The 24,875-nt window shown below is 49.1% G+C and overlaps 1 long non-coding RNA gene across 1 annotated transcript; it reads left to right on the top strand.

Annotated features, from left to right (window-relative positions):
* Positions 1–1,268: 1,268 nt before the first annotated feature.
* On the top strand, positions 1,269–4,511 carry LOC123377492. The gene is made up of 4 exons (XR_006582277.1): positions 1,269–1,432; positions 1,873–2,098; positions 3,278–3,371; positions 4,378–4,511. It is a non-coding gene; the product is annotated as an uncharacterized LOC123377492 (long non-coding RNA).
* The last annotated feature ends 20,364 nt before the right edge of the window (positions 4,512–24,875 follow it).

Raw genomic sequence — 24,875 nt, 5'->3', positions numbered from 1 at the left:
GAGAGGGCGGGTTCAATCACCGGGTTGCTAGCCAAGATGGTGGTCATCACAAGGGTCTCCTTTGGTTCAAGTGGCTGAGAGCTGTGGTTTTGGAGCTTGACAGTCCAGAGTTCTAGTCTTACCTCCCCAGGCATCTTTGTGTGTGATTAAATTAATAATTGGGCCTGTCGTCTGCAGCATGTCGATTTTGTTACCCAGGTAGGATAATTCTTATTCTTAGTTTCTTTCCACCCACCCAACCCAACCCAACCCACCCACTCAGTCTCTCCTCTCCCCTCCCTCCATCCCCTTCCCTACCCCTGCTCTCTTTCCCCCTCACAGAAGAGGTAGGGCAGATCGTCTCTCAGACTCCCTTCTATCCCCGCTCCTTGTGGTGGTAAGGAGGTGGTGACTGACCCCAGCGGTGGCCAGCATGGTGTCCACACTGATCTTTGCTCTTCCAGCTCTGCCTTAAATCACAGCAGTAGTGGCAGACCAAACGGTTCTGTGTTAGATTTAGGAACGGCTCGCAGACGGATGTCTGATTTGATGGGTCCCAGAAGCCGACTATAGGCAGAAGACACCTAGTATAGGCAGAAGCTTATTGGATGCATTGTGACAGTGTGGTGGTTCCGTGGATCAGTGACACACAGATTTCACACTATTCAGCCCTGCGGCTCTGGCTTCAGTGGAATGGCTAATGCATCCCTGGGCCGCTGTCCTCTGCTGTATGGAATCAGAACTGTGCAATGGTCCCTAGATTGCTAACAGCTCATGGAGATCCTCCTTTCTCCTGAGGAGGTAAGGACTGAGCTTTCAGAGCAAGAGGATCTAGGTTTCATCCTCACGGCAGCTGGGAAGTTCTGATGGCAGCAGCATGAGGCATCGTGACAACAGCGATGTCCTAGCTGGCCGGGGATTTGTTACAATATGGTGGAAAGTCATGTTTGTCCCCAGCACCAGAACAAACAGGACCTCCGCTCTGCGGTAGCAGATGCTTCGGGTGGGAGGGAGCCCAAGAGTTTGGCAGTTAGGAGAGTTCTGAGCACTTGCCATAGGCTGAGAGGGGGTGTGAAGGGGAAGGTTTGGCAGCAAACCGGAGCGGGAGCAGCCTCGGTTCACTGGATGGGAAAGAGGAGCTAGCGTCTCATTGCTAGGCGACGGGTTTCTAGGCGGCAGAAATCACTCTGATCTGCACAAATAAACAGCACTTGCTAAGAGCTAAGGCCCTGCCCTGGCCCTTTAAGGATGGGCAGGAGCTGTTGCCTAGCAATGAGATGCTACTTCTTCTCCCTCATCTCTGCACCAAGAGGCTCTCCTGATGGTTCAGCATCTGGCCTGACTGTGCCAGGTTCAGCTGAATAGCCGAGTCCACCCTGGGACTAGGGAAACTGGAGGCCAGTGCCAGCATGCCCCTGCTGCCCCAGGCCCGTCTTCTGCCGTCCCCATCAGGGTAAGGGGGGGCTCCCTCTCCCACCCACATGCTCAGAGGTCAGGGGAAGGGGTCAGGGATTTAGTGGCCAAGCAGTGTTGCTCTTCAGTGTTGTTCCCTGTTTTTTGCTTGGGGAGGCAAAAACCCTGGAGCCGGCCCCGGGGGCAGGGGAGGAAATCTCACCAAGAAATTCTCCAATATCTGGGTATTGCTTTAGGGCTGGCGAAGACCCCAACAAAACCCCAGGTCCAAATATCACCAGATTCTGAGAGCATTCGGATTCTGATCAGAATCTCCTGGCCTGGAGGTAGGACAGAAGGCTGGAGCCGATCACCCCTGAGTTTTGGGGCCGTCAGGATCCAGATCTGAATGTTGTTATTAATTATGTATATGTTGTGGTAGCGCCCAGGCTTGCTTGTCTGCCTATCTTCCCACCAAATCTAAACCCCTTTTCTCCCCAGAGTCCTGATCTGACACCATTGAAATCACCGGGAGTTTTGCCATTAGCTCCTACGGCCACGAGTTCACCGGAGCCAGCCTGCCCCAGTGACGGCGGTTGCACCCTACCCCAAACAGACAGGGTTTGAATTCCACACATCTCACTGACTCCGACTGTCAGAAAAATCTCTCCCCTCCGAGCTCAATCACGCTGTACAAGTTTTGCATTAATTTAGAGCTAATTGTCAGGTAATGAATCCGATTTGGCTCACCATATTGAAATCCCTTATGTTTCCAGCTGAACACTAGTAAATCATTTGCATCACAAATCTCCTGCACTCTGGATCCTCCGCTCACAGAGCTGTTGCTCATATCAGCACTGGTGCCTCCATTCTCTAGAGTGCCAAATACATGACGGGAAAATCTCCTTCCCGTTAAAGGGAGATCGTCGAGATAAACCCTCCTGCATGAACATTGGCACAGAGAGGCAGACGGAGAGTTGAATATCCCACCCGTGCTACCTGCAAACCCTTAGGGTAGATTATTGAGACAGACAGGATTTCAATAATCTAGGCCGGGGTGGCCAGCCTGAGCCTGAGAAGGAGCCAGAATTTACCAATGTACATTGCCAAAGAGCCACAGTAATATGTCAGCAGCACCCCAGCCTGCTCCCAGCATCTCCCACCCACCGGCAAGTCAGTGCCTCTCCCTCCCTCCCCTCAGCTGTTTCCTCATGTGCAGGAGGCTGGGGGGAGGGGGAGGAGCGAGAACAGGGCAGGGGAAGGGGCAGGAAGGGGTGGAGTGGGGGCAGGGTCTGTGGCAGAGCCAGGGGTCGAGCAGTGAGCACCCCCTGGCACAGTGGAAAGTTGGCGCCTGTAGCTCCAGCCATGGAGTCGGTGCCTATACAAGGAGCTGCATGTGGCTCCGGAGCCACAGGTTGGCCACCCCTGTCCTAGGCCAATGTTAACAGAAAGGGCGGCAGGTGCAAAGGTGAAGGCACTACCCAGGGACTTGGGTTAAATTCCCTCCTCTGCCTCTGACATCCTATGCGATCCGGGGCAAATCACGTAGGTCTAGCTTCACACAGGCATCTAGGCTCCTAACCTGCACTGATTTCAATAGACACTAGGAACCTAACTACCTTTCTGAATCTGGGCCCTAGTCCGTCTGTGCCTCAGTGCTCCATCTGAAAAATGGGGATAACAGCACTTCCCTGTGTTGCTGGGGTGCTGCGAGGATAAATGTATTAAAGATTGTGAGGCTTTCAGATACTAAGGTGATGCGGGCCATTGCCTTAGGTAGATGAAGGCTAGAGCTCTTTGGTTAACTCATGTTAAAGGGGCTTGATCTTTAGAAGGCAGGTGCTCAGCACTTTCTGAGAACCAGCACCTTAAGTTGCCCCCCCCCAATCACTGGTTTCTTTTGAAGGTCTTTGCCCCAGTTCCTACACCACAACACTGATGCTGTTTGTTGACTGCGTGTGTGAGACACACGGCACACCCTGGACAGCGAGACCAGACTGGTATGTTTCACTTTCTTCTCGTAGCATTTTCTAGGCACTCTTCCCAGGCGTTTGTGGTTGGAATCCCAATACTGCTGCTCACTGTCTAAACTAGAAACAAGCCAACAGAAATCAAAACGTCATTGATTTTTTTTTAAATGATGAAAATATTTATTTTAGAAATGGAGGAAGTTTTCTGAACAAAACTTTTTTTCACTAAAAAATAAAAATTCTGGTCACCAAAACATTTAGCAAATTTATGTCGATTTTCCCAAATGGTTTTGGTCATGAAAAAAAAAATCTGAAAAAGTTGCAACTTTTTTTTCCCAACATTTTCTAAATGAAACATTTTGATTATTTTCATTTGAAGTGACTTTTTGTTTCACATTTTACAGCAATTTTATTTTAATTTTGTTACATGTTTTTAAAAAGCTCAAAAGCAACTGTTTTTTTTTTCAACTTTTTGGTCTCCGCAAAATGTTTGCTGCACATCAACCTGAAACAATTTTTTTCCTGATTTTTCAGAACTTTCAGTGAACGTTAAAATCAGTTATTTGCCTAGCTTCAATTTATATTCCTAAGAGTTTTCATAAAACTTTCCATTTCTTCAAAAAGCCCCTAAATTTGAGGACTAGAATTGCATATCAGTGTCACTTTAAATAGGTCCCATTTTTGTAAGCTACCCCAGCACAGACTGGGATGTGTAATGCGGAGTAGTGGAAGCCAACAGGCAGAGATGGGCACGTCATTCATTTCAAACAGAGCTAACGGGAGTGCACAGGAGAGCTTGTTTGTGTTCAGGTAGCGCGAGTTAACTCGTCGGTGTGTGTAGCAGTGACTGCTTATACAGGGGATGCAAAGTGTGGAGGCTGTGACGGGTTTGGCAAGGGGAGGTGGAGTTGATTCGAGGGCTGTTGGGCTGGCTTTTTTCTTTCCTCATTTGGATGTACAGCAACAACCGGTTTTACAGGGCTCGATGTGAGGTGGATTAACTAGGCATTGCTTTCCGTTGCTCTTCTTTCTGCAGCATCCAGGGGCTTTAACTGCAGAAAATAAAAAGAGATGAACATGAAACAAAATAAGCCGCTGTGCCCAGGTGAGAGCTTCCTGTGCAGATCCTTCTACTTGGGACATGTGCACCCTTGTTCTAAACTTGGGGCCACCCACCCAGCTTTGTGCCCTTGTTCTAAATGCTCAGCTCTATCAGGGTTATGCTGTAATGAATGCAGAGTCTACAAACAGGCAATTGTAGCCTGGTTTTCATAGGCACTAAGCACCCATAAATCCCACTGAAGTGAACTGGCACCTTTGGAAATCAGGCCATTTCCATATACATCAAACACACCCTATTTGTGGGGAGCCAGGATTAGATCCCTGGTCCTTCAGCTTCAAAGTGACTGGATGCGCCCTCATGAACTAATGGAGAAGTTCCCATAGTAGATTTCTTAGACTCTTTGGGGGCCAACCCAGGCACGTCTTCAAATCAGGCTACTACAGTGCAGACAGCTGCATTGGTCACGGCTTTCCGGAGGGTTCTGAGTGGGCGCACCCCCCCTGAGAGCATGGATATGCCCAGACAATAGACTTGGAGAACTCCAACTACAGGTGAGTGGCCTTCTTTGCAAGACATGAGCTCTGACATGCTGCCAAGGGGCGTGAATTCCAAAGGCAGGCACTGTTGGCTGAGAAATCGCCACTAGGGGTATGTCGACACTACAATTAAAAACGCACCGCTGTGCCAGCTGAGTCAGGCGTCCGGGGCGCAGACTAAGGGGCTGTTTCATTGTGGTGTAGATGTTCGGGCTTGAGCTGCAGCCCGGGCCCTAAGACCTTGTGAGGTGGGAAGATCCCAGAGCTCAGGCTGCAGCCTGAGCCCTAATGTCTACACTGCCGTTAAACAGCCCCTTACCTCAAGCCCCGCGAACCCAAGTCAGCTGGCACGGGCCAGTTGCAGTGTAGAGCAAACCAACAGCACGAGCCAAACGTAACTGCCATCAGAGGGTACTGGATGCACGGAAGGCTCTCCGATGGCCAAGTCCTAGCCCAAGGGTGTCTCGCTCATTCTGAGGGGAAGAGACCAAGGGATCTCACCACCTATGGGCTGTAGACCACAGGGAGGGTGGGACTCCTTGTCTGCTTGGGATTTCTGCAAATATTTGACTGCCACAGGACTGTCCAACGTGGCAGCATCCAGGGTCAGAGCCCGAAAGGAAGATGGAAAGAGAGGGCTAGGGGGTGACAAGGGAAGGGGAACAGAAGAGAGAGAGAGAGAGCGAGCAGAAGAATGTGGCTCTGACAATGACCTATTAGAAGAGCCATTCTTGGTTGGCTATGGCGGGTCAGAAGCGGAGGTAGAGATGAGGGGAGTGGGCCAGCTCAGCTGGGGTATCCTCGCCCTGACACTTTGCCCCTTCACTAACCCCTCTCTCTCCAGTGCGGCATGGCCAATATCCTGCTGCTTAATGCAGGAGAGGAGATGTTTGTTTTACAACTGCAAACAAGCTTATGCAGCCATTGACTCCCTTTCCCCTCCAGCGGTTTAGCCGGAAACAATCAATTAGGCTTTGCTGAATGGATCCGACGTTTCTCAGGTGCAGATTTGTGCCCCAGGCCTGTATGCCATAAACGCCAACATCCGTTCAGCCTGTCATTTGTGCGCCGTTCCCGGCTAGCGAGGTGCCAGCCAGTGACAAGGGGTTGCTTTAAAAGGAAAAGCCAGTCACTGGGGCCAGTTCCGCTCTTTCCAAAGCGCGGTGAGCATCAGTGATGCCTGAGCAGGGAGACAGCGCTGGGCCTGGCATGAAACATGCACCGTTAGTGGGTGGGCCTGAGGATTAATTCCGCATCAAGTGTAACTCTGCTCGCCGCTGTAGTGCCACGTGGGATGTACCTACGCATGGAGTTATCCCTGATTTGCTGCCCTCGATTAGCTCCATGTGTGGACACTCTTATTCCAGAAGAAGAATGACTTGTCTGTTTAGTTTACCCCACTTTCTTCCTCTCACTCTTTGCTGAATCAATACACCCGTGCGCTGGGGCATTATGCCGCTGTTTTTCAAGTGTAATGTAAGACCCAGATCCTGCCTAGCAGCAGTCACTGCAGACCCCTGGTGTGCTGGCAAAATTCCCATTGACGTTCCAAGCTCCCAGCCTCCCACAGTGGTTTCAGTTTGGATGTAGCATCCTTCCTAATTCCCCTTCTTCTAGCCTCACCCTGTAGCCGCTGAAGGAGCAGGAGCAGTGCCGTGTGCTGCTGTGTGCCGTTAAACAGCTGCCTCTTTCCCCCTGCAAAAGTGACTGCATTGCAACCATGGGGACCTCTACTTACAATGGGCCAGATCCCACCGCCGTTATACAGGGCTCGTGGGAGGGATGTTGAGAACCCCCTGAGAGGTGTTGGGTGTCTTCAGCGCTCATTGTTTTCAGCATTTCAATGGTCATGTTGCCTGAGCAAGTCCCTAATAGCCAAATCATCCCTGGTCTGACTTTTCCATTGACTTCAGTGGGGTTACACCGGGGCTGAATTTTGTACTCGGTGTATCCTTCAAACAGAGAGGAGATTTAGATGTTATTGGTAATAATAAATAATCTGTTCCAACAGCTCTTTTCCTGGTCAGTCCCATATTCCATCCCGTGGCCAGAGGGGGAAGTTGGCTCACCCTTTTCATGAGAACACATGGAAATGATCACACCACCAGGCCTTTGGCATCCAGGGGGCTTTATGATCTATGAAAGGATAGAGCTGGGCATGTGGTCGGGGGAGACAATGGCTTCTTCCAGATGGGCTGTCCTGAGAAAGACAGACTTTTGTTTTCTCTCTCCTGAGGTGTCGCTTCAATCTGTATGACCGGGGTGTCTTCAGAAATGGAGCAGTTTCTGCTTCCGGTTACACTGGTGTGAATCTGGAGCTGCTCCATTGAAATCATGGCCCACTGTGGCTTCCTGAGACTGCGTGGCTTGGCTTAGCTGGAATTTGACCTGGTAAGAAGGGGCCTAGCTGCTGCTAATTAGTGTTTCTCTAGCGCTGCTTTATCTGACAGCATTAGGTAACTGATTTGCACCACGCCTCTTGTGAGCTAGGGGAGTAGGGCAAACTGAGGCCCACCTACGTGCTCAAGGCTATAGAGGGCATCAGCGCCAAAGCTGGGATTAGCACTTGAGAATTCCTGGCTCCCACTGCTGGGCTCAGACTATATCACTCCCGCTACTAATAAATGAATGAGCCCCACTCAGGCACTGTCTGACCTTAGCTTACCCGAAGATCTCAAACTATTATCCTGTAGGCCTAAGGGTCTCCAATGGCCAGTGTCAGATGCTTCAGAGGCAATGAACAGAACAAGGCAATTTTGAGAGATCCATCCTCTGTCATCCAGTCCCAGCTTCTGGCAGTTGGAGGTTTAGGGACACCAAAACTTGGGGTTGATGGACGTCCTCCATGAAATTATCTAATTCTTTTTTGAACCCAGTTATACTGGTGGCCTTCACAACATCCCCAGGCAACAAGTTCCATACATTGACTGTGCGTTGTGTGAAGAAATACTTCCTTATGTTTGTTTTAAACCTGCTGCCTATTCATTTCATTGGATGACCCATGGTTTTTATGTTCTGTGAAGGGATAAATAGCACTTCCCTATTCACTTTCTCCACATCATTTATAATTTTATAGACCTCTATCCGATCCCCCTTAGTCATCTATTTTCATTTAGGAATATGTTGAACAGTACTGGTCCCAGTACAGATCCTTGGGGAACCCTGCTATTTACCACTCTCCATTGTGAAAACTGACCATAATAAAGGTAATAAATGGAGATATACCAATCTCCTAGAACTGGAAGGGACCTTGAAAGGTCATTGAGTCCAGCCCCCTGCCTTCACTAGCAGGACCAATTTTTGCCCCAGATCCCTAAGTGGCCCCCTCAAGGATTGAACTCACAACTCTGGGTTTTGCAGGCCAATGCTCAAACCACTGTGCTATCCCTCCCCCTTGTTTATTCCTCCCCTTCGTTTCCTACCTTTTAACCTGTACCCTGGTACTGCCGTGTCCCGTGGCTTTTCCTCATTCCACCAGGGAGTCGTGAGTTATTCCAGCGAATGTAGCTTCATGCCACTTTTGTGCCCTACATATTCTGGGCTGCTCTAGTTTATGGCAGTCTGGCCAAGGTTGCTTATGGGCAGCTGAGCAGCCCAGAAACCCTGTAGCACCATGTGCCAGGGGCCTGACCCGATGCCCCCTCTGCCAAGGCTTGCAAGCGGGACAGTGCAGGGGCTCTGACAGAGCCCCTTTGCGGAACCCTCCCTCAACCTCTCGAAGCAGTTTAATAGCCCCTATGCACTGCTGGAGTGGTGTATAGGGGGCAGGAGCAGGGCACATGCCCTGTCCCTGGGTATTACAGGAGAAGGGGGGACCTGGGCTAACTCCTGGTTTGAGTTCTCCAGTGCTGGGTGTAGGTCTTTTCCCAATACAAACATCTCCAGCCCCAACATAACAAAATAAAGCCTCTGAGTCCAGAGGCAGTGTGGATGAAGCTAATGAAATAACTCCTCATCTGCTTCTGAATCTGCAGTCGTCTTTAGAGAGAGAGAGACTCTCACTCTTTTTCATCTCCTGAAAGCGTATGCACTCCTAGACGTCAGCGGTGGAGACTACCAGGGTTATCTTGCACCCCCACCCCTGCAATGTCCTCTTTCTGTGCGCTACCCATCAATCTTGGCGGCTCTGCCATCTGCTGATGGGTGCACAGGCCGCTTAGCACAAGCCCTGCAGATAAACATCCATCTAATGTATCTCCTGGGATACACCAGCAATGAGTACTGGGCACACATGCCCATGCTATCAGAGAGACAGGCTGCAGCTTGCATTTGTGTGGGGATGGTTTTCTGAACTCATTCTTCTCTTTGCTGGGACTGTGGAATGGGGAGGGTGGGCTCCAGTGCTCATGATGACGAGGGAAATTAAAGAGACAGCACAATGCAGTGGATGGCAGAGTTGCCTAGTGGATAACACAGTTGACTAGGACCCAGGAGACTTGTGTTTTAGTCCCAGTTCTGCTGCTGGGTGACTGTGGGTAAGTCCCTGCGCCTCAGTTTTCTCTTCTGCAAAGTGGGGATACCTTCCTTTGTAAAGCGCTTTGTTGTGCACTGATGAAAAAGCTAGGCACTATTACGAGCGGGGAGCGGGCTGGGCTGGGTTAACGTGCAGACCTGGTACTCAAGGGAGCTGAGCTCTTTTCCTTCTGCCAGAACTCACGGTGTGATCTTAGGCTAGAGTGACCAGACAGCAAAGTGAAAAATCAGGACGGGGGGTGGAGGGTAACAGGAACCTATATAAGAAAAAGACCCAAAAATCGGGACTGTCCCTATAAAATCAGGACATCTGGTCGCCCTATCTTAGGTGAGAAGGCAAAGGACAAAGCACCTCGGTGCCGAGGTGGTACCCGCTATAGCCCATGTACATAGCCAGCATTTTCATGTGACTCACGCCCAGGAGCTCCTGAGTTCTCCGCTTCCCATTTGCTCTGCTGGTTCTGTTTGCCACATGGGTCCAACTTGGCTGCCAGGTCGGGGGCCTGGCTTTCCCAGGTGCTGAGCCCTCACCGCTCCATTGGCTTTAATGAGGTTTACTGTCAGTTATTATTTGGATTACAGCAGCAGCGAGGGCTCCCGCAGAGATCAGTGGCCCATTGCGCTTGGTGCTGGAGACACACAGTCCCTGCCTGGAGAGCTTACAACCCGAACCGGGTCACTATCCCCATTTACAGCCGGGGAACTGAGGCCCAGAGAGAGTGGGTGATGCCGAAAGCCTGGGGCAATCACCCGCGGCTCTCCTGAGTCCCAGTCCAACCCATTCACCTCCTTCCCGGAACCCTGGATTCTCAGCACTGCAGATAACGAGGCCCGAAGTGGGACAAGCTGGGACTGCGAAAGCAGCAGCCACTTCTCCAAATACTGGCTTTAACCTCCCTGGGCCTCTTGTTCCCCAGCTGTAGATTGGAACCATCAGCCAGCCCTGTCTCAGCACAGCCGTGCGAGGAGAAATGAGCGACAGTTTGGTACGGTACTTTGAAGGTGTAAAGTCTTATTAAACCCTCACTAACAGCCCAGCAACAGGGGATTTAAATGCAGGGCGACTTGTGCAATGGTTAGAGCGGGGACTACAGACTCAGAATGCCCGGGTTCTATTTCCAACTCTGCCCATGAATTGCTGCATCACCGTGGGCAAATCACTTAGCTTCTCCTTGTGTCACGTAGGCTACCTGTGGCCTGTCTCCAAAGGGTGTCATAAGGCTAAATCCATGAAGGTTTGTTAAGCCCGTGGCTATCTTCCAAGGTACTGGAGATGTGCTACGTATCAGTTTCTTCTTCATACTCATCCCACATGGCAGTCCTATGAACATGTTATATAATAATACACTGCAACCAGGGCCTGATCCAATCCCTATTGAAGTCTTCTACTGATTTCCGTGGGCTTTAGGATCAGCCCCTTACTGTAAAAAGAACAGGAGTCCTTGTGGCACCTTAGAGACTAACACATTTATTTGGGCATAAGCTTTCGTGGGCTAAACCCCACTTCATCAGATGCAGGCAGTGGAAAATACAGTAGGAAGATATATATACACAGAGAACATGAAAAAAATGGGTGTTGCCATACCAACTCTAATGAGACTAACCGATAAAGGTGGGCTATTAGCAGCAGGAGAAAAAAAAACGTTTGTAGTGATAATCGGGATGACCCATTTCAAACAGTTGACAAGAAGGTGTGAGTAACAGTAGGGGAACAATTAGCATGGGGAAATAGTTTTTACTTTGTATAATGACCCAAAAGCTTATGCCCAAATAAATTTGTTAGTCTCCAAGGTGCCACAAGGACTCCTCATTCTTTTTGCTGATACAAACTAACAGGGCTACCACGCTGACCCCTACTGTATGTGTTAATGAATTAGGCTTTGTCTCACGTCTGTGTGTAGGTACGAGGAGACCCATTTCACAGATTGAATAAACGAGACACAGATGCATCCCTGATGTAACACTGTGGTACCTGTGGCATCACACCAGGGAGGACTCTGGCCCAGAAAGAGGCTATTGGCTTAAAGGACCATGTGGTCTAGTGGGTAAACAACAGCATTAAGCATGACCAGCTCTGTGTTCTAATCCTGCCTTGTACACTGCCTGGCTTTGTAATCAGGAGCAAGCCTCACCACCTCTATGAGCTGGTGTAGTTATACTTTTAGGGCCTGATCCAGAATCCACCCAAGTCAATGGTTTTTTTCCACTGACTGCTGTGGGCTTTGGGGCTGGTCCTTATTTACAGCTTGTTAGATACTCAGAGTCATAAGCATCTTGGCTGAGATTTTCAAAGCTGTCTGGGGGATTTAGACACATATTCCATTAACTTTAATGAAAGATGTCTCTAAACCCCCTAGACCTCTTTAAAAATCGCAACCCTCATTAACAACAATTGTTACTAGCAGTCCTGTGGAGGTTGTGAACATCAGAGGCGGGGGCATGCATTCCGAGGTATTAACCTCTTTAAAGCTCCATATGGTTCCCTCCAGGGGATGCTGTCTTCTGCAGCTCCCAATTAGACACCGTGTTTTGTTTTGTTAGGGTTTTTGTTTGTTTATATAGGAGAAAATTGTTACCCAGAAATAAATTTCTTTCCCCCACCCATAATGGCAAACAGAAGTGCTTTTTACACAGCCAGCCTAGAACTGCATCTGTGCGATGACTCACTCCCAGGTTGACAGAACATTTAGAGAAAGGCCCCAGGCCTGGATTCTACCTTTGCTTATTTCTGTGCTCCTCGACATAGCCGTAAATAGACATAATCTGCTGTTGTCACTCAGGAGCAGGGAGTGGTGTGAGAAACTGGGTGAAAATGACAGGGAATTTTCTCATTTTACATGCTGTGTAATTGATTTTCCATTAGGCTGTAATATATGCCCTTCCAACCCCTTTAAACGTATTGGCATATTGTAAGACATGCAGCAGGGGGGATTGGATGGTTGGCATGTGGGGGTTAATGGGATACAGAACCATTTGCCACCACGCCATCATGATGATGACAGTGCAGGCTGGGAGCACCTGGAGAGATGTCATGCGAGGCACTGAGTTCTAATCCAGACTGGGATTTCAATACTTCTAACAGTCAGTGGAGACCGGTCCATTATAAAGATATTTCAGACCTGGAACTGGGTTCTGAATGCTCCAAGGTTCTGGGAGTTTGGGGATGGGCCTGAACCAAACACTGGATCCTGAGGTTAGATCCAGATCCACATTTGGACCAGGACTCAACTTTGCACTTGGCCCTCCTCCTCAAGCCCCAGCACACTCAGGTTGAGGGAAATTTGGGTTAAAATCCCATCCTGGATCCAGACCCCATGATTTGTTCTATTTCGGGTCAAAATCCTCGTGAAAATGGGATCTCTGCAGAATGTGATGCAAACCTGTAACAAGCTGAGGTTTGGCTGGCAGCGTGGTTCAGGTTGCATCCAAATGGAAGTGAACCTCAGCAAGCTTTTTGAGGAGGGTGATTTGAGTCTGCAGTGAAAACCCCCAAACAAGGAGAGACTGGCATGGTTTGGAATTAATCCCTGCGTACCAGGCCTTCATGGCTGTTGCTACGCTGCACACAATGGGCATTTGGAAATTCAGTGATAGAACGCGGTGCCTCCTGCTCCAAAAACACTGTCCTCTGCCACTTGAGCTGAAGGAGAATTGCCTCTGACTCTTTCAAATAGTGTCCATCTGGTCACAGCTGGGCAGTTCTGATTCCATCCAATAGGAGGCAGTGGTGCAAACACATACCCATAGACTAACCAGTTCATTACAGTGCATTTTAGCAAGAGAAAAAGAATGACGTGTCTTTTAAGGCTTGTGGTTCTTCCCTTTCAGATTGATCATGTCTGTGGTTGCTGTGCTTGGCAATAGAAGATGCTGTCTTGCATGGCAGCGCACAGCAGCTCGTGTCTGTGAAGGTGTTCTAAGCAATCCCGTACACACACTGAATGGCAGGGACCTTCCCTTGATTTGGGCTTCCTTCATTCGTGAGCCCTGATCTGAATTTTGGCTGTATGTGTAGGTGTGCAGGGGAAGGAGGTTGCCTGAGCGGATGATGCATTCCCTTCCTTCTCTATAGCATCTCAGGCCACGTGAAGCAGGAGGTGATTATTAAGGAAAACAGCTAGAACTATGGACACAAACAGGCTTCCACACAACTTGAGTTCTAGCTTTGTCTCCTTTGTTTACCAGGGATCCCACTCTCTCTGGAACTGTATAACACAGAGAGATATATAGTGGCTAACTAACATAAATGCAAACACATACCAGGGCACTCCCCAAGGGCTGATCATGTTGTGCTCCCATCTCCCATGAGCCCGAGGGAACCAATTCTCCGCTCCCACGTGGAGGTCACTTTAACCGGCAATTTAACCACACATTTCTCACAGAGGCTGCTGCAGCGTCCTTCACTATCCTGATTCTTGAGATGGGCCTAAGCCACAAAACTTGGGTCCAGGTCTGAATTCTGAATCTCTTCAAAAGCTGGGGTTGTCAAAGGTTTTAGCTTGGCCCGGAATAAAGACAGGGGTCATTTACACAATTTGCATATGGATTGCAGCCACTCCTGAGGATTGAAGCCCTGTGTATCTGGTGTCTCCATTCAGGCCTATGTGACATTTGGGGGACTACCCAGACCAGTAAGGGGTTCTCGCCACCACCAGCCCTATAGCCTTGGGTACCTTGTGCTGTGGGGCTTTGGTTCAGACTCCTGGCACCAGTGGCCAGCCCACCAGCACATCATCACACCCTGGCTCCCAGCTGCCTAGTTACACCATGCAGGGTGACACCACCAGCCCTTCCAGTCCCGAATCTCCCCAAATCCAGCCTCCCTGAGCTCTTAACTACCAGACACGGGAATGTTTTCCCTCCAGTTGGTCACATGGAAGGCACGAAACCAACCCCCCAGGAAGCAGCTTCCTTTGGTGTGCACACTCCACACGGCCTGCACACCAGAGACCTGCTTGAGGTAAAAACACACAAGTGTATTTAACAGAAAAATCACCGATTCAAAGCAGCAGCAATAAGGAAAAGCAAACACAGACCGGTTACATAGAAAATAAAATAAACATCACCCTGGAACCTCAGGCTTTACATTTTCAAATGAGATAAAATCCCTGATCTAGTACAAGTTACCGATTTCTAAGCCCCTTCGTTTTCAGTGTAAACTGATTTCTACTGAAAAATTCCCGGGTTTTACAAAAAGTATTATTCACTTTTTTTCTGATTTTCACCCTACTTTTGTATCATTCAAATATATAAAAACTAACTTGTTTTATTAGGAAAATACAATACATTGCATGAGATCTATGTATTACGATAATACATTAGTCTGTGTGTATATGCAAAGCTGCCTGCTGAAGTCAGGCTATGTATTAGTCTAGAAGATACATACAATAAACAAACAGGCCCGCCCGCAAGCTCTGAGGCGTGTGCGCATCTGAACATACTGGTGAATCTCACGCCCACCACGTACACACTTCAAGCTGTTAGCAGATAACGGTTTAAAGATCTGACACTAAAATGGGAAGAAAATGAAAAGCTGGATCAGACTAGGTTTCAGAACACAAGGAAGTATTTAAAAGTTTAAAAAAAAAACAGGGGAAAAGGATGAAGTTGAGTGTACGCGCTGCAAATGGTGCGGCCCAATTATTAAATGTAAATATTTATAGGCTAATAGTTCTAAGTCTACAACAGTAAACTGTTTATTTAACTGACAGTTTTATTTGGGGATTAGAGATGTACTGTTTTCTTAAACTCAGAAGTGGCGTTGTGTTTTGAATTCTGTTTTAGTTCTGCAGCAAACCCCACTGATGACCGGAGTTCAGAGCATTAATCTACTGAATACGTTTTCCTCCTTCTTTACATCCACCAAAATAAACCCCGATATTTACCCAGAAAAATGATTAATTGTTTTTTGCACTGATTTTCACCTGTTTTAGTTGTTGTGGTAAAAAACACCGACAAATTCCCAGGAACATTTAAATAATTAAAAACTGAAAATGAATGGCCCTACCTATTGCCTCTGAACGGTTTCCCAGCGCACCCCGGGTTTCACAGAGAGCACGCACCAAGTGACTGCCCCTCAGTTTCTGGATAAAAACTTCAGTTTCAAGCCTCCTTTTTAAAGGCATTTGTTCCCCTCTCCCTCACCTGCTCCTAGCCTGGTAACTCATGGTTATTCAGAGCAGGGGGAAAATCCCAGTTGTTCTTTCCATTGACTTTAACAGTCCTTTCTAGGGGTGGACAAGGGATGAGCACTTGAAGCTGGTTTTATGAAAACAACTAGCTTGTCAGGTGCCGCTCCTTGCCTGACTGCTTCCTGCCTTGCTGTGAAGTGGAGCAGACGTTTATGAGCATGGTCGTCTATATACAAAAATACATCGATTCATAACCATGGACTGTATACATATCCCATAATGCCTGTCAACTTCAGAACATTACAGGCTGTCATAAAAGACCTTATTTGACACAGGGCCACCCGGGGGGGGGGCAAGTGGGGCAATTTGCCCCAGGCCCCGGGCCCCACAGGGGCCCCCACGAGAGTTTTTTGAGGCCCCTGGAGCGGGGTCCCTCACTCGCTCCGGGGGGCCCGGAAAACTCTTGTGGGGCCCGGGCCCCCGGAGCTTCTTCCGCTCCCGGTCTTTGCCGGTGGGGGGTCCTTCTGCTCCGTGGCGGAAGGACCCCCCGCCGGCGAATTATCACCGAAGTGGGACCCGCTGCCGAAGTGCAGCCGGGTCTTCGGCGGTAATTCGGCGACGGGGGGTCCTTCCATTCCGGGACCCGCCGCTGAAGTGCCCTGAAGACCCGGGGTGGGGGCTCCCCGCCACTGAATTACGACCGAAGAGCCGGCTGCACTTTGGCAGTGGGTCCCGCTTCGGCAGCAATTCGGCGGTGGGGGGTCCCCGCCGCAGGTCTTCGGGGCACTTTGGCAGAGGGTCCTGGAATGGAAGGACCCCCCGCCGCCGAATTACCACCAAAGCAGGGCCCCCCGCCGCTGAAGACCCCAGGCTCCCGGAATCCTCTGGGCGGCCCTGATTTGACGTATTTGTACAACACAATGACATAATATTCACTCAGTTTAACTGTTTCTTTTGGGGGTTCTGCTCTCCCCTTGAGGTGTCTGGAGCCTGATTGTCACACGCCTCTGATAGAATCAGCTCGTTCAGAATGAATGGCTGGACAGAACCTCCTCCGGGATCAATCGCCCCATCCACGGAAAGGGCCTTCCCCGAGAGTTGCCACCAAACCTTCAATTTGACCTGTGGCCTCTCAGCGTTTACCTATGACCTTGAACATTCAGACCCAGCCTCCTGATGGACTGGTAGGAGTATTAGGTTGCATAATATGCCACTGAAAAGGCAGTTCCCCTTCACCTGCAATAAAGCCTGGGTTCATCTGTGAATTCAATGCTGAATGCAACTGCACATTCTTAACCTACATACAATGCACCAGTTTCTCAGGAGCGGTGGTTGATGCCTTCTGAACTGCCATTTGTTTTTCTATCAGAAAATGGCCTTTTTTGAAAACGGAAAAGTGACTTGACATTTTTGTTGGGAGGGAGGGACGGACCCACCACCCAAAACCGTTCAATTTCAAACCCTGCCAAACAACTTCAACATTTTGAACGGAATTTAACAATTTTTTTCAACCTTCTCTCTGCATCTGGTCATTCTGATCCCATCAACGTCCAGTAGAGGGCAGACGAGCAGAGCTACCGTTCAACCATAATACACACATGCCAGTTCCTTACTGTATTTACATGTAAAGGGATACATCTTATCTCGGAAAGGAAATCTTGGGCCTTGTCCACTCGCCTGCTTCCCAGCGTAATGGTGACTCTGTGTGACAACAGGCCTGGAACAGGTTGATGGCAGTTTCTCCAAGTGGCCTTTGGTGCACTGTGAAATAGACCCTCTGTGCAAATGCCCTAATGCCTCTGCTGAGACTTGGCTTCTGAACGGTCTCCTCTTTCCTGGTGCATGTTCATTGTTCTCTTCTTTTTGCATCTGTGGTTTATTTATTTGCCTCACGTTATGGCAGGTTTGAGACTGTCGTGGGCTGCAGCCGTCAACGTCTTGTGTTTAATCAGAAGTGGAGGGTGGTCCCAGGAGGAATTTGCGCACGAGGGCTCAGCCACAAGTGGAGAACACAAAAGAATAAGGGGAACTTGGCTGTGACCCCTGCATGGGGCTGGAAGATATTTATTCTGGCACAGGACGTACGTAAACATTATAAAGAACGAGGCCATTAAACTGTCAAACAGCATTTCCGTGAGCCTGGACAATATAAAACATTTCAGAGTGGCCTGGGATTTGAACAGCAGTTTGCAGAAAGAAACGTTTGACTTGCTGGACTGGCTTTGTGAGTTGGACTCTGGCTTGCTCTGCAGTGTGTGGGTGTGTGGAGAACCCCCACAAAGAAAGATCTCAATGGAACTTGCACCTCAGTCACAGCGTTGCCTCCCCAAGGCCTGCTCCCATGGCAGCCAGTGGGAGTTCCGCTAATGATTTCAATGGTGAGGGGCCAGGCCCCAAGATAACCAGCCACTCGGTGCCCAGCAATGGACAAACAGTTCCAGACTGGGGGAAGAGGGACTCTAGCAAGGGACTCCTACAGTGACAGCAGCAGATCCTCCAAGCTAATGATAAGTGTCCTGTGGGACAGTGATCAGCTTTGCACTATAACAACAATGTAGGAAGCATGGACGAGTGGCTCCTTTGTGGCAATTATATGGTCTCATGGTGAAGGCACTGGGCAGGGACTAATGTGATCTAGGGTCAATTTGCAGCTTTGCCACAGACTCCTTGTGTAGCCTTAGGCAAGTCACTAAATCGTTGTGTGCCTCAGTTTCTCCATCTGTAAAATGGGGATAATTCTTCCCTTGTCTGTCTTACCTGTTTAGACTGTAAGACCCAGCCTTTCAAAGGTATTTAGGTGCTATTAATTTCAATGGGAGTTAGGCACCTAAATACCTTTGAACCTAGGCTCTTGGGGGCTGGGACTCTGTGTCTGTACAGCACCTAGCACAATGGGATCCCAATCTGAGCTAGGGTGCTACTGTAGTCTAGATAATTAATAACAATAGTGGATTAAAAAACACGCAACCTGAATGTTATCTGGAATACCAGCTATAGAGCAAAGAAAGAAGATTAACGGGGGAGGGGGATCTGGCAGCGAATTACTCAATTTAGTACATTTCAAACCCAATAATTATTTCTTTAAAAATAGAATTTGCTAAAACAACTTCCAGCCTTTCATTTTTTTTTCGCTGCATAATAAAGTAATTAGTAATTTGTGTCACTCCTGTAATTTTTCTGCTCGGTATAATCACAAGTGGTGACACAGTTCCACAGCACACATGCCGAAAAAAAATAAAGAGAGGGAAGATTCAGAGCTGGCATTTGAACCCCTTCAAAATAAGTAATAAGCATTTTGGTTCCTCCAAGTGATGATTGTGTCAATCACAGTAATGGATTAATTACAGAAACCCTGGATGATGGAGCAGCAGTGGGGGAAATTACTGGGGGACTGGGACAGATTCTGAGCTTGTCTCTGCCCACGTAAATCCCACAGTCATTGCAGAGAAGCTGACTCTACATTGTCACCACTATAGGAGCAGCGAGGGTGTATGGACGGAGTTACAGCACCATACTTAGGCAAGCTCTCACAGAGATCAGAGCCCCATTGTGTTGGGGGCTAATCCAGCCGCTGCCCAGAAGGATTTACACTCTAAACAGACACAGGAAGGATTGACAAGGAACTGAGATGACCTGCCTCACCTACATTCCTACAGGGAGTTGGTGGCAGGAGTAGGACCTGAACCTAGGTCAGCTGGCTCCCACTCTAATGCCTTAAACTCAAGGCGAGACCTGTAGCTGAAAAAGGTTTGACTGACACTGCTGATGTCTTGTCTCTATAAAACAGAGCTAGCCCAAGCCACAGAATTGCAACCTTCTCTCTGCCCAATATACCTCAACTCTGGAGGCCACATCTAGGGAGGAAGGGATGGCTCACTGCCTGCATTAGCTGAGGTAGGATCTGTTACACTCCTCCATCCACCAAGAGAAAATATATGTCCAGACTTTTCGTTTACGTGGAGAGACCAACTAAATGAGAAAGAATAAAAATCAAGTCTCCGTGAAAGAGCACAGTGGGCGTGTCTCCTCTGTAACAGTCAGATCTGAACACAAAATGGCCGGCAGACGCTGCAGGCAGCAGGGTCTGCCAGGTTGACAGGTGTGTTGTGCAGAAACTGGAAGGCTGATTACGCTGCTGTCTTGGAATTTAGGAGATCTGGGTTCAAGGCATATAGGAACTTTTGCAAGTCACTTCCCCTGTCTCCCTCTTTCTCTGTGTGCCTTAGTTTCCCTAACTAGACAATGGGTATATGATTCTTACCTGCCTTCGGGAAGTGCTTTAAGAGCTACACCTGAAAATCTGCTAGTAAGAGGGTTTGGGGGCATGTGTACACATCCCTGTGTGCCCTGCAGGGCCGACTCCAGACCCCAGCGCGCCAAGCGCGTGCTTGGGGTGGCATTTTGCCGGGAGGGCGGCAGGCGGCTCCGGTGGACCTCCCGCAGGCATGCCTGCGGAGGGTCCGCTGGTCCCGTGGCTCCGGTGGACCTCCCGCAGGCGTGCCTGTGGAGGGTCCGCTGGTCCCGCAGCTCCGGTGGACCTCCCGCAGGCACCGGAGCCGCGGGACCAGCGGACCCTCCGCAGGCACGTCTGCGGGAGGTCCACCGGAGCCGCGGGACCGGCGACCGCCAGTGTGCCCCCCCGGGGTGTGCCACTGTGCTTGGGGCGGCGAAATTCCTAGAGCTGCCCCTGGTGCCCTGGGCGCGTTAAACCTGGCAAAAGGTACATGATTAGGAGCCAGCCTGTGACCAGCAGGAAGCCATATAAGGCTTCCTGCCTCTCAGACAGAGCCAGGAGACTCAAGGTCAGAAGAGTCCTGCTCTGGCCCTTCCTTAGTAGCCACGAAAGGCTACTAAAAGGGAAGGGTGAGTCCTTTCTGCTCCCAGCTGGAAAGCCTGAGGTGGCTATTACACAGGGGTTTGGGTTTTGGAAATAAAGCAAATCCTGCAGAAAGGGATTTGAAGTGACTTGTAGCTGGGCCTGTATTTTTCCATTGCCAGCCAGTTAATCTTCCCTGCTCTATTGTCCTAAGTATTACTAGAGGAGGGGATACCAAGCTAAATTCCTTAACAGCTGGGACAGTACCATGAGGTGGGCCATAGAATACAAGCATAGAACTGCAAGTACCTCCAGGGTCACTAGGAGAGAGGGACAGAAGTGGTTTGAGCATTGGCCTGCTAAACTCAGGGTTATGAGTTCAATCCTTGAAGGGGCCATCTAGGGCAAAATTAGTACTTGGTCCTGCTCGTGAAGGCAGGGGGCTGGACTCAATGACCCTTTCCTGTTCTAGGAGATGGGTATATCTCCATTATTATTACTGAGTCCAGTCCCCTGCTAACAGGCAGCCCCATCACATACATAAACTTATCAAGAACCATCTTAAAACAAGTTAGGTAGTTTGCCTGCACTCTTTCCTACTGAGAAGCTGGTCCAGAAGCCGGCTCCTCAGTTGGTGAGAAACCCTCTTCTAATTTTTCATTTATTCCTGGCCAGTTTATACCCAAATAACCTAGAGAGAAACAGACGTGACAGTTAAATAGCAATACGCCGCCCTGGCAAGAAGGGTGTCATCTGTGGGAGCGACCATCTGGAGATGGGGACAATCTCTCATACCTAATGAGAACCAGGCTGAGATCACCACCCACTCATCTCACGCAGGACACTGAACGGAAATCACATTGTAATGGGAGTCACTTTCAGTGGCTGCCTGGAGGACTCAAACTGGGGACATGAGCTGCTGGTATGTCAGAGAGTAACACTGAGGGCTTGTCTTCACTGCAGAGTTAGTCTGGGCTCTTAGTGGGGTGTTGCTCTTAACCCTCCTCCTTCCCACTCGTGAAGCCCCCTCACCGAGCTGGCTCTGCATGAGCTTTCACTCGGGCTCGTGTCCCCATACTGTGCTGGGAGCATGCAGGCTAAACCACTCAAGTGCTGATAGTCCTTCCGTCCCTTCCCACAATCCCCTTTGTGTGCTCAGAAGGACAGACACGTTCTCCCACAACTCCCTGGGAAGGAATCATAGAGCAGCTCAGGTTACTGCAGCACAAAGGGACATGCCCCAGAAGTCCTAGTGGCATAAATGGGGGAACGCAGCACCAGTGAGGGCACGGGAGCTCAGGCTGGACTATGCGATGTGGCTGCCTGCACCTGGGCTAGGCTAACCCAGGCGCGGATCACTCAAGTTAATGCTGCATAAGGACGTACCCTGAGTGGTGTGAGAATATTACAGAGAGGGAAGGAGGGCTAGGCACAGGGCTGGGAGTCAGGGGATTTGGGCTGTATTTCTAACTCTGCCACAAGAGGGCACAGACAGCCTCCCAACCCCCATCTAAATAACGGAGCAGGACCAGTCCAGAATAGAGTAGGAAAGGAACTGGATTACTACCCTAGCCCATAAGACCAAGCCCTCAGACAGCTAATGCCTGTGCTGCTGTTTGTGACACGCTGATCCTTTTTGGAGCAGCAGTAAAGCAGATCTCACAGTGCATGGCCCTGGATGACACAACCTTTGCAGCTGAGGAGGAACCATGCAGCATCCCTGCTCTCCTTCCATTGCTGAGGACAGTCAGAGCTTTGCCTAAGATCGCACAGTGATTGAGTAGCAAGAATGGAACCCAGGAGTCCTGAGTCTTGGTTTCTTGTGCTAACCACTTGATTGAGCTCTGAAGCTAGACTGAACTTTGCACTATAAATTATACGTGTAACATGAGGTGAAAATGACATAGTCTTGATTGACTGGCAACATTCGTGAGGTTTCGCTGGGGGATTGGAAACACAGAAGGGAAGATGAGAGCAGCACACACAGAACTGTGCAAGTAAAGGAATGCACATAGGGGGCCTGATCCTGCCTCCATTGAAATCAATAAACATTTTGCAACTGATTCCAGCAGAAGTGGGATCAGGCTGGAACTGTCCCTATACCCAGACAAGGCAACCTTTTGCAAGATACTGTATCTGCTCCCTGGAGACAAGAGCCATCAGCCCTGCAGCACGTTCCACTGTTGTTCTCTGGGCACAGCATAAAGTATGGTAGGTACCTACAGGCACATCAGGGGCCAGTTTTTTAGCTGCCGTGGATAAGTCATCTGTGATGTGGAGTCACGGATCCTTCAAGAAAGCAGGTCCAAGAGCAAACCTGTTCTGCTGATGGAAGGCTTTGTACTGGACGTATTACAATTAGTGAGATCAGGGTCCTAGTGTGATAGACAATGCGCATACACAGAGTGAGACACAATCTCTGCCCCAAGGAGTCTACAGTCTAGGTAGACAAAGGATGGGAGAGAAAATAGAAGCCGAGGGAGGAGAAATGACTTGTCCACGGTCACGGAGCAGGTCAGTGGCAAGTCTTTTGAATCCCAGGCTGCTGGACCATGCTGTCTCCTTAATGTCATTTTTCAAAGCCCTGAACTGGCTCATTTGGAAAGTTGTTGTTTTTTATTGAGGGCTCAGTGGCATATATTGAAATTTGCATGTAAGATATATTTAAAAAGAAACGCATGTAAGAAATATTCCCATCTATTTGTATGAGTCAGGCTAATGCTTAGGTGGAAGATGTTGTCTCTCTCTTTATGGCACTTAATCTGCCACTAGGCCAAATAAATCCCCAAAGCTCAGAATTTTCTGGGGATAGAAACTCCATTTTGCAACCAGATCCAATGCTGAGCACTTACAGATCTGTCCATCCATGCATGTCTCAGGTTTCTGATGCATTTGAGATGGACATTGGCCCAGGCCATGCCTACCTGGGAAACTTGCACTGGTTTAACTCAAGGTATGTTTTTTAAACCAGTGCAGAAGCCTGCATGTATGCTCTTATTTGGGTTTCAGCCATACTGATTTCAGCTTAGCTGAAGCCTATTCAGAATCGGTTTACGCTAAACCACTCTTAAAATGAAATCAGATTGTTACACAGGGGGTTGCACTGGTTTAACTAAAGCAGTTTAGAAACAGAACTGGTGCAACTTTTTCATGTAGACAAAACTTCGGCATGAAATCCAGGCCCAGTTCGCATCGGTGATCAATTTTGCCATTGAGTTCAATGGAGGGAGGCGTCAATCTTTAGTACCAGCCTGTCATGCCTCTCCCACCTCCCACGATAGTTTCAGAGAACTGGAAAGAGGTACTGAGATGACGCCAACAGCTCTCCAGAGAGGCAGCATTTTCTCCCAGGCTAACATCGCTCTAACAGCTTTGCCCAAACATCAGTCAGTTAATCATGGTAGAGCAGGGCCCTCTGTTTACAGAGCTCCAACCACATCCATATTAATGCCATCTCTAATCCTTCTAAGTTGCTTTGGAGGCCCTAATAAGGAACTCCGATATCTTCAAGCTGAAGGATTGCCCCCTTCCCCCTGTTTATGGCTAAAAAGCAGCCCAGCTCAAAGGCTGCTCCAGGCTCCCTCAGATGACGGCATCTGGGAGCAGCCGATAAACAAAACCGGCTGATAGTTGGGGGACTGGAAACCACACCAAGTTTAAATGGCTTAGAAACTTGGCAGGAAGCACCACGTCCAGAAAGGGAAAGACAAGAGAGAGGCCCGTGTACAATGTAACCCTGATAAATCGGATTGGAGACAACTGGAAGCCGTCAGGAGCCATTTGAAGCTGAGTGAAATTCATGCACGCCAGCAGGTGACCTGTGAATCACTCCCTTCAGTTGTTTTCAGTTCCATTCCCATGGCGCGGCTGGTGCTTTCCCCCTCTCTTTTTAAAGTGCTTTTCTATTTCCAAACAACATTACAGATGTCAAAATACCTCCACTAAATGGGATTTTTAATCTAACTCAGCGGCTGGCCAGAGGAGAGGAGGGTTTTTTTAATCCATCTGGGCTGTGATGTCACTTCTGGCCCCTGTGAATTATGGACTTCATGTTCGTTTGACTGTTACCTTGTCCTCCACCTCTGCCCCCTACCCTGTTTGTTTCACCCACCTATTGTACCCTAGACCCCATATCCTGCAACTGACCCTGTGTGGGAGGATTCCTGTACTGAAGTCAATGGCACTCACTCACAGGGAGCCAATAGCAGGCTTGTGGTGTTAGATTGTAAGCTCTTTGAGGGAGGGGCTGGCTTTTCAAATGATTCTTTGTGCAGCACCTAGGGTCCTGATCTCCATTGGAGCCCCTTAGGCTCAACCTAGATTGCTAGTAAATTTAAAGGAACACAACTCAAATTCTAGCCAATGGAAAAGGAGTGAGTTAAGAGTGACAGCTGCCCAAGTTCCCCTGCAAAGTTGTGTAGCTTTACTACCCTGTTGTCTGGTTAGACTGATTTTAAGAACTTTTTTCCCTCCCCTGTTGCTGTATGAAAGACCCAAACACACTGCAGAGAAATG

This window comes from Mauremys mutica, chromosome 1, assembly GCF_020497125.1.
Source record: "Mauremys mutica isolate MM-2020 ecotype Southern chromosome 1, ASM2049712v1, whole genome shotgun sequence".
NCBI classification, from domain to species: Eukaryota; Metazoa; Chordata; order Testudines; family Geoemydidae; genus Mauremys; species Mauremys mutica.
Note: the sequence above shows the minus strand (reverse complement) of the source record. Positions and strands in the feature narration are given on the sequence as shown.